We start from the raw sequence: 8,239 nt of genomic DNA on the forward strand, positions 1-8,239 counted from the left end.
TATAGAAATGAAATAGAGATCACCTAGAGAGAAGAAGATCTTCAATCCAAGCTTGTTCTCTTTTACAATGGAGATTGATCTAATCTAAAAACTAAGAAAAAAATGGAGAAAGTTCTCCAAAGGAAAAACTAAGAAAAGGGAAAACTATAAATTCTGGAATCCTCCTCTGGAAATTCATCAAAGGGGTTTAAATAGTCTCCGAAATGACAACCCTAGCTGAAATTCGCGCAACACGCCTCCACGCCTCTCACACGTGTGTGAGCGTGCGTGGGGAGCTTCTGGAAAGTTTCCAATCTTGCGCACACGCGTGTGGCCTTCCAGATTGGTCCTCCGGGGCTCCGCTTTTGCCTCGTTTGCTTTTTAAGCTCATCTTTTGGTCCTATTTGCTCCCGGGGCTCCTGTTTTACTTCTTTTAAGCTATAAGTAGCTTCTGTGCATCAGTTAGTGATTTTCAAACATTTACGCACATAATTTACCAAATAAGGATGCTATAGACGCGATAAAACACCCTAAAATGTGCCTGAAATAAGGGTATCTCAGAGTCTTATCATTCGTGCTTCGCTAGTGGAAGTTTATGTGGAATTCCGGCATTGCCTTCATTAATTGGCTTTATGGAACTTGCCTCAATACTCCTCCAAAATGTAATCTAATTGTTTGCATGCTTAGAAATGATTTAGGCCATGTTTGTTCACCTTTAGCCTTTAGACCTACCCTTATCATATGTTTTTATCCCTTGCGCCCCCTTTGAGCCTTTTTCTTTGTTTAATAAGTGCTAAACACTTAACCCCTCTTCGTGAATTTTTCTTGTTTAACCCTCATCATTAAACCCTTAGCCATTAGCCAAATATGTTCCCTTCCACCCTTGAGAGAATTTAGCATTTATCTTTGTTATTCTTAGAAGAGATCTCTATGGAGCTTATAGTTAGAAAGCAACATGTACTTTGAAATGTCTAAGTGTGGGGGTCTTGATCTTTTGTGTATAGTCATTTACTTCTTGGGTAGTTTGCTAGCATTCGAATAAAGTTTGCTTCTATAAAAAAAATTAGAAAATCAAAATCCCAAAATTGCTATACTTTGAAAAGTTGTTGCTTGTTCTTGAGAAAAATCAAAAAGAAAAATATTGAAGAATAAAATTTTGAATAGTTTGAAGGTTGTAAATAGCTTTGGAAAGTTTGTATTCGACCCCCACTTCATTAGAATGTTGCATTGATTCTTAAAAGTTACATTTGGCTCCTTTGGTCATATCTTTCTCATCTCTTCTAGGATTTTATAAGTTAGATATTTGTGACATTATCTCTGTTTTGTTAATTTTTCCATACCCCTTCTTTGTTAGCCTAAACCCTTAGCCCCGTTACAAGCTAATAAAAGACCTATTTGATCTTTGCATGCAACTTTAGATCTATACTAAGAGGAGTACGAAAGGTAAGCCTTTGGGATCTATTTCTAATGCCAAGTTTTGCATAAACCTAACTGAGTATGTGTGCACACTAGATTTCTCACTATAAATAATTTTGGTGCTTGGATATTGGTTTGCGAATGGATCTTGTGTGTTAAGCTGAGATGATTCTTGAAGCATACTGTCGTGTGACAAGTTGGTTTGTGGATGTTGGGTTGTTGCAAGAGAGGTATGCGTGACTTGTGTGCTTGACTTGAAATTTACCCATTTGTTTGCTTGAGGACAAGAAAAGACTCAAGTGTGGGGGAGTTTGATATGACCTCATTTGTGCATATTTTTCTAAGTGTTTTAGATCAACTTTGAAGCTTAAATGTATTAAATTGTCGCCTCCAATTCATGTTTCCTTGCTTTCTAGTGTATACATGATTTATTATTTAATTTGGTGCTTTTAATGCGTTTGTTAGTATTTTGAAGCCATTTGAGATCAAACGCAAAGCAAAGGGACGATGGAAGGCATGATTGGAGTCAAAACGAATGAAGAATGCTGATTTTAGAGCTGGACGCTTCCGAAATCCTGCCCGTCGCGACAAAATACTTCAAGGCGTGAAGATTTGAGCCAACAGCCAGGCTCGACGCGTCGAGCTTCAGAGTCAACGCGTTGAGTCCATGCCGTAGCATTATTTTCAGAAAATCCGAGGCTCGAGATCCTATGACAGTCCAGAACTCTGCTACGCGGAATTGCCTATTTTGCCCCTATTTTTGCTCCCACTATATAAAGCTCATTTTCCAAGAACCCTAGACCTAAGTTGCGTTTTTGGAGACAAATAGGAGTGAGTGAAAGGTGTTGTCTCTTCAATGGAGTGAAGGAGGGATCCACCACTTTTGGAGAAGAAGATAGTCATCTCAAGGAGCTATAAAGGATTTGGGAGGAAGAAGGAAAGCTTGGAAAACTATATTCGGGAGAATTTCTTTTCCTTTCCTTTACTTTCTTTGTCTTTGAAACTCTTTATTACTTAAGCTTTAAATTCAATACTAGCCATGAGTGGCTAATCTTATTAAGGATTTTTGGGTGAGAGTTGTTTATGAACCTATTGTGCCTTGTTCTTAATGTTTTAATGATATGTTTTATATTTGAGTTTTATACTTATGATGCAATTGTGATTTCTATTTTGATTCTTGTGATTAAAGGCCTAAATTACTTGTATCTTGCTGTAGTTGTGTCTTAATGGGAGTTAGGGCATATATTAGAGCACTCACTTTTGCACTTGACAATTGCACCTTGGGGGAGGACATTTTTGTTAAGGGATTTTGTTTAGATTGCTTGTTTTTGATTAGTTACTTATCGTGGGTTTGAATTATGGGAGTAATTCCTTCCCTTTTGTGGATGCAATCATCCACATTTGTTAGAACCCAAATTACATATGACACTTTAGTTTAGCACTAGGTTAGTAAACACTCGAACCCAAAAATCCCACTCTCCCTATATTGTTTTCATCGACTAGCTTTCTTTATTTTATTTTATTATAATATTTGCAACCGTTCAAACACCATTCTCGTTAGGATTAGCTTCATAAGAATATGTTAGTAACTAGTGCTCGATACTCCCCGCTTCCCTGTGGATCGATAACCCAATACTCCAGGTATTTATTTGTTTGTTGAAATATGCTACAACCAACAATCCCCTAACTGGTGTTTGCAGTCCCAAAGATGTAGGAGCTACAGAACTAGCGTCACCCTGTGTAGAGCTATCCTCCACCTGAGTAGGTGAAGAGTACGAACCATCGTCATTGTGTGCCTGTGTGGGAGTATGAGCTCCAACCGGGGTCAGAGTATCATTATGTGGTTGAACCTGAGGTTCCTCCTTAGATTGGGCCTGAGGAACCCCTTCTTGATCAAGAGCTTTTGCCAAATGGTCATCTAAATCAGCATCAAAATCCCTAGTGTCAGCCTCCTGTGTTTGGGCCTTATCGGCTAATGTTGTAGCATGTAAATCCTCCTGAGTGTGTGCCCCTTCAGCTAGCACTGTTTCATTAACATCTTGCAAAAGAGTGAAAGTATTGCAAGTGGAAATAGGGATGGGAGCAACGGGTTGAGAAGACAAACCCAACATAGGGTTAGTAGAAGTGCCAACTGCATCCCCAACCTGTGGGACTGAGAAGTTACCCAGACCCACATCAATAACCGGGTTTTTTCCCTTTTCTCGCCTCTGTTTTCTTGCAAAGTCTTCTTCTGAGCTTTTGTCAAGCTTGTACCCTCCTGAGCTACCTGGTTCTGAGCATTTGGAGGCTGACTAACACCGCCTCCTAACCTCGCATTACCACCACCAGAAGGCGGGGGAGCACGAGGTGCAGGAAGAGGGTTAGAAGAACCTCCACCACCGCCCCCACTACCCGGTGGCGGAGGGCCACGAGGAAGTGGCTGCTCAGGACCAACTGTGGGGCCAGAACGCCTAACTCCAAATCGACAAGATGGGGCTAAGTGCCCTTGTTTCCTGCATGTTAGACAATAAGGTGGAACTTTTTCATATTCAATGGGCTGCCAGAAGCCCTCATCCTCTTTACCTGATCTTTTACTACCCATTCTGATAAACATTCTAGAGCTAAGTGGCTTAAGGAGGTCAACCTCTACCTTAACTTTAGCCACATTAGGTCTACAAAATTTAGCAGTTGCAGCATCTACGTGTAAGAACCTGCCAATTGGTTTAACAATTTGCTTCAAACATGGAATAGAAAAACAATTAGCTTTCAAATTGGGCAATAAAACCCACATAGGAGCCAAAGATGTCTCAAATCGGGTATCAAAATCAGCAGTCCATCGAAATAAACGCATGAGATATTTTCCATTAAAAGAAATTTGACCCTTAACTAAAATATCCATAAAATATTGTCAACAATTTAAATCGGACACCATTGAATGATATCTTCATTACAACTACTATGAATCAGTCAACAGGTATTATAGGAAAAACATTTTTTTTACATTAAATGAATTTTGTAATTGTTATAGACTTCTTTGTAATTGTATAAAAAAATTATAATCATATGTATGGTCATTTTTTAGTTTAGATACTTATAAAAAAAAATTTCAGATAGAGAAACTACAACGATTGAAAGAGTAGTAGGTCGTGCATTTAAACAATCACTAACTAATCAAAACACTATATTGACTAATGGTTAGAATATTTTTTTGTTCCATTTATTAAATTAAGTTAAAATTTTATTTGGTTGCTTTGTAGTAAATTTTAATATGGAGAATCAACATACATTTTCTTCAATCAAGTCTAAAGTCATTGTAAAAAGTAATACTGAAGCTTTAATTTGGTGTACTCTTTCAACACTCAATACCTACTCCAAGTATTGTATTGTCTAATGGTTTTCTCCAACTATATACTATTTATTTTTTAGTGTTATTTTTCATCTTTAAATAAAAATTATACAATATTTTAAATGTATATTGTTATTTAATAAAGCAGACACAAGCAGAGAACAAACACAACCCCTTATAACAACCAACAATCAAGTAGTTGTAGATATGAATTTTCGGTCAAGTAATTAAGTCATATGCAATACTCACTGATGGGGAATGGGCTGAGGCTTGGTACTTGAAGCTCGGTATAAGGAATGAAACGACCGAAGGGAAAGGTAGGAGATACGGAAGGAAAGGTGGTGAGCTTGAAGGACTCGGAAGGAAGGGCGGTGGAGTGTTGAAGGCCGGCCAGTGATCGATCGGTCGACCACGGATTTGTATAATGAAGTTATTTAGTGGACTACTTTGTGGAACACCTTCAAAGATGAGTTTGAGAATGAAAAGAATATGCTTGGTGGTGCTATTGAAATAGTTAGTTACCATGGAGAGAGAAGAGTATGAGGAAGGCGGAGCAATGGTCGGAATGTCTAACCGACCGAAGGGTTGGGACGGAGCAGGAGGTCTAGAGGCGGTGTAGGTGAGGCGATCTAAGAGGTTTCCTAAAGACAAATTTGGTAGGTTTCCTAACAAGAAAGGCGCTAGCGGTTGGATGCGGGTTTTATGTTGAAAACATGGAAGGAAGTTTAAGGTAGAATAGGAAAGTATCCAAATGTAATAAGGAAAGAAGTCTTAATATGTATGTGGTAGTTCAGGGTTACCAAAGGGAGAAATCCCTACTAGCTTGTATAAATAGGGGTTTAAGGCATAAGCAATTTTCCATACGCACAAGCAATTCATAATACAAAGAGGGCTGAAACGTTGCTTTAATTTCATACCAAATATTTAGTCGAGTTTCCGATGGTGTTGGCCTGCCGTTCGACCATCCGTGGTTGATAAAACCTACATTGACGCCGTCTATAGGGATCGATACAAAAAGTCGTGTGGATCTAGTTGAGTGAGAAAAGGTGAAAACGCGTAGCAATAGTGACCACCAGAAGTCGTCAAGGTTAGGGTAGAACGCAACCTCCAGTACAAGTGAATGGTACTGTCGGGCAAACTGTTTCTCAGGGGAGGGACCTGCGAGAGCAGCTTTCCCAACATCGTGTTGGTGATTTACAAAAACAGTTGAGTCGTCAGAATTCTTGTGTCCATAGTGAGCAGGTTTGAATGGAGGCCCCTGTTGCTGAGGAAGTCCGAGCCGAAAAAACACCTCACTGAAAAAGCACCTTACCCGAATGGTTGATCTATATGAGTGAGAATTGCTTATTCATGAGAGGGGTGTGCCTTAGAGGAATCAACAGTAGCGGTCTCGGTTTGTTTGGCCGGTGGAGCAGGAAAGGTCGGCTGCTTCACACTAATTTCCAATTCGGGCCGAGTCGAGAGGCCCGCATTAGTCCGCCTTGGATAGGTTGGGAAACCAAGGTGTTCCGGGCGATAGAAATCCTCCTAACGAGCCTAGAAATAGGAGCGAGCGAAGGTATGAAGACGTTCAAAGACAGATCTAGGAACACTCAGTTCACGAGAGTAGTGGGGAATCCCCGGCCGACCGAGGTTGAAGGCCAGATGAGGTCGTCGCGTTAGATAGACAGGCTCAGGATCTACAGGATCAAGTGAACGGAAGGACATGCAATGCTCAATCTTTGCTCAAGAGCTGTCCATTCTCTTAAGAGATCATGGCCTATAGAACCCCGCCGAAGTTCAACTTACTTGAGAATTTGACATATGATGGAACGGGCGACCCCAAGGAGTATCTGATCAGCTTCCAAGCACGGATTATGCAATTATGCTACCAATCTATGACCTAAGAAAAACTTCATGTACCTATCCGGGATTAAACAGGACCCTAATGAACTGCTTAGGTCGTTCTTGACTAGATGGCAAAAGGAGGTCCAGGTGTTGACAACCTGGAAGATAACACATTGTTAATCTTGTTTATGGAAAACTTGAGGTTAAGAAAGTTGTACACAAACCTCCATACTGAATGGCCGACCTCCTACGCCCACGTCGTCCAAAGAGCATATCGACATGCTGATGCAAAGGATGCAATCAAGCAAAAATGAATCGAAGAGGGAGGGACGTCTAGGCCCAAAAGGCCTCGTGTAGAGGAACAACAAGCGGGGAAGTTCAATAAGAGTCGGCTAGGCCGACCAGAGACAGGCCGGAATGTAACACCCCAATTTTCAACTCTTACATTTATTACAAAATCCGTAATAAAACGCTGCGGAAGCTTACATCATATCAACAGAAAACCGGGTGCTACCGCCACACCTAGAGTGAATTCTATCACCTCTTTGACAAACTCCACTCTAAGTGCACAGGCTAAACTTACAACATTAATAACAATCCCTGTCTACATCGAAGAGTAGACCTCAACCTGTACTTCCCTTCTATTCCGAGCTCATCGACTATAGGGGCCCACACTAATCTGCAACTGATAAGAAACACATTGAAGTGCAGTTAGCGCGACGGCTAAGTAAGGAAATCCGATGTCACTCAAAAGTAGACAAATGTTTGAAAACATAATCATTTGGAAAATAGTATATCGTTCAGTGAATCAAAATCCACTCGTCTCGTAAGACAAAATCATTTCTTTCTCAAAGACGTTACAGAGTAACTCTTTACTCATTTTTAAAACTTCCTTAGTTTCATATAGTAAGAGTGAGGCCTACAACCTCGGGCCATGGCACTCCAGCCCTCCCGTAGGTTCCTCCCTTATCCCAATCCCGGGCCGTGGCACTCAAGCCTTCCCGTGGGCACCTCTCCTTATCCCAACATGACGACATAACGGCGAATAGACTTCGCTCTAACAATATAATATAACGACCACTGGGCAAGGGCACTTAAAGCCACCCGTGGGTCAATCAAGGTCCTCCTCAACTTACTTTAGAAACTACGGTTTTGAAAACATGATTCTTCCTTCAATTTTTCTTACTCAAATCATTTCTTTTGGACATATTTCACCAATGAGTCCAATATTTGAAATCGGCTACCTCTTTAGCCCCTGAAGGATTTTCAAACATCATTTTCTCAAACAATAAGGTTTTGACAACCTTTATATCAAAATAGCATACGTTTTTCAACGTAAGTTTTCATAAACATTTTTGGATACACTTCATATGTCCATCTCACACTTAAAATCAACCAACATCCTTAACTATCGTCCTCAACAACTTTCACTATGATCAACACCATTAGATCATAACTTGAGGATATCGTACATCCAAATATATATAAATTCTAATAGGTAAGGTCATTGCCTAACCATAACCCAAAAACATCCAACAACTACTTTCTCAAGATTCACCATATACAACCTTTATCTCAACATTTCCATATGACAATTTCCTCAATACACATCATAATAATATCTTTACCTAACTTTATCACCATTAACTCACTAACTACCTCACAATTATCATTAACACATCCATAATCATA

Source organism: Ipomoea triloba, chromosome 7, assembly GCF_003576645.1.
Source record: "Ipomoea triloba cultivar NCNSP0323 chromosome 7, ASM357664v1".
Classification (NCBI taxonomy): domain Eukaryota; kingdom Viridiplantae; phylum Streptophyta; class Magnoliopsida; order Solanales; family Convolvulaceae; genus Ipomoea; species Ipomoea triloba.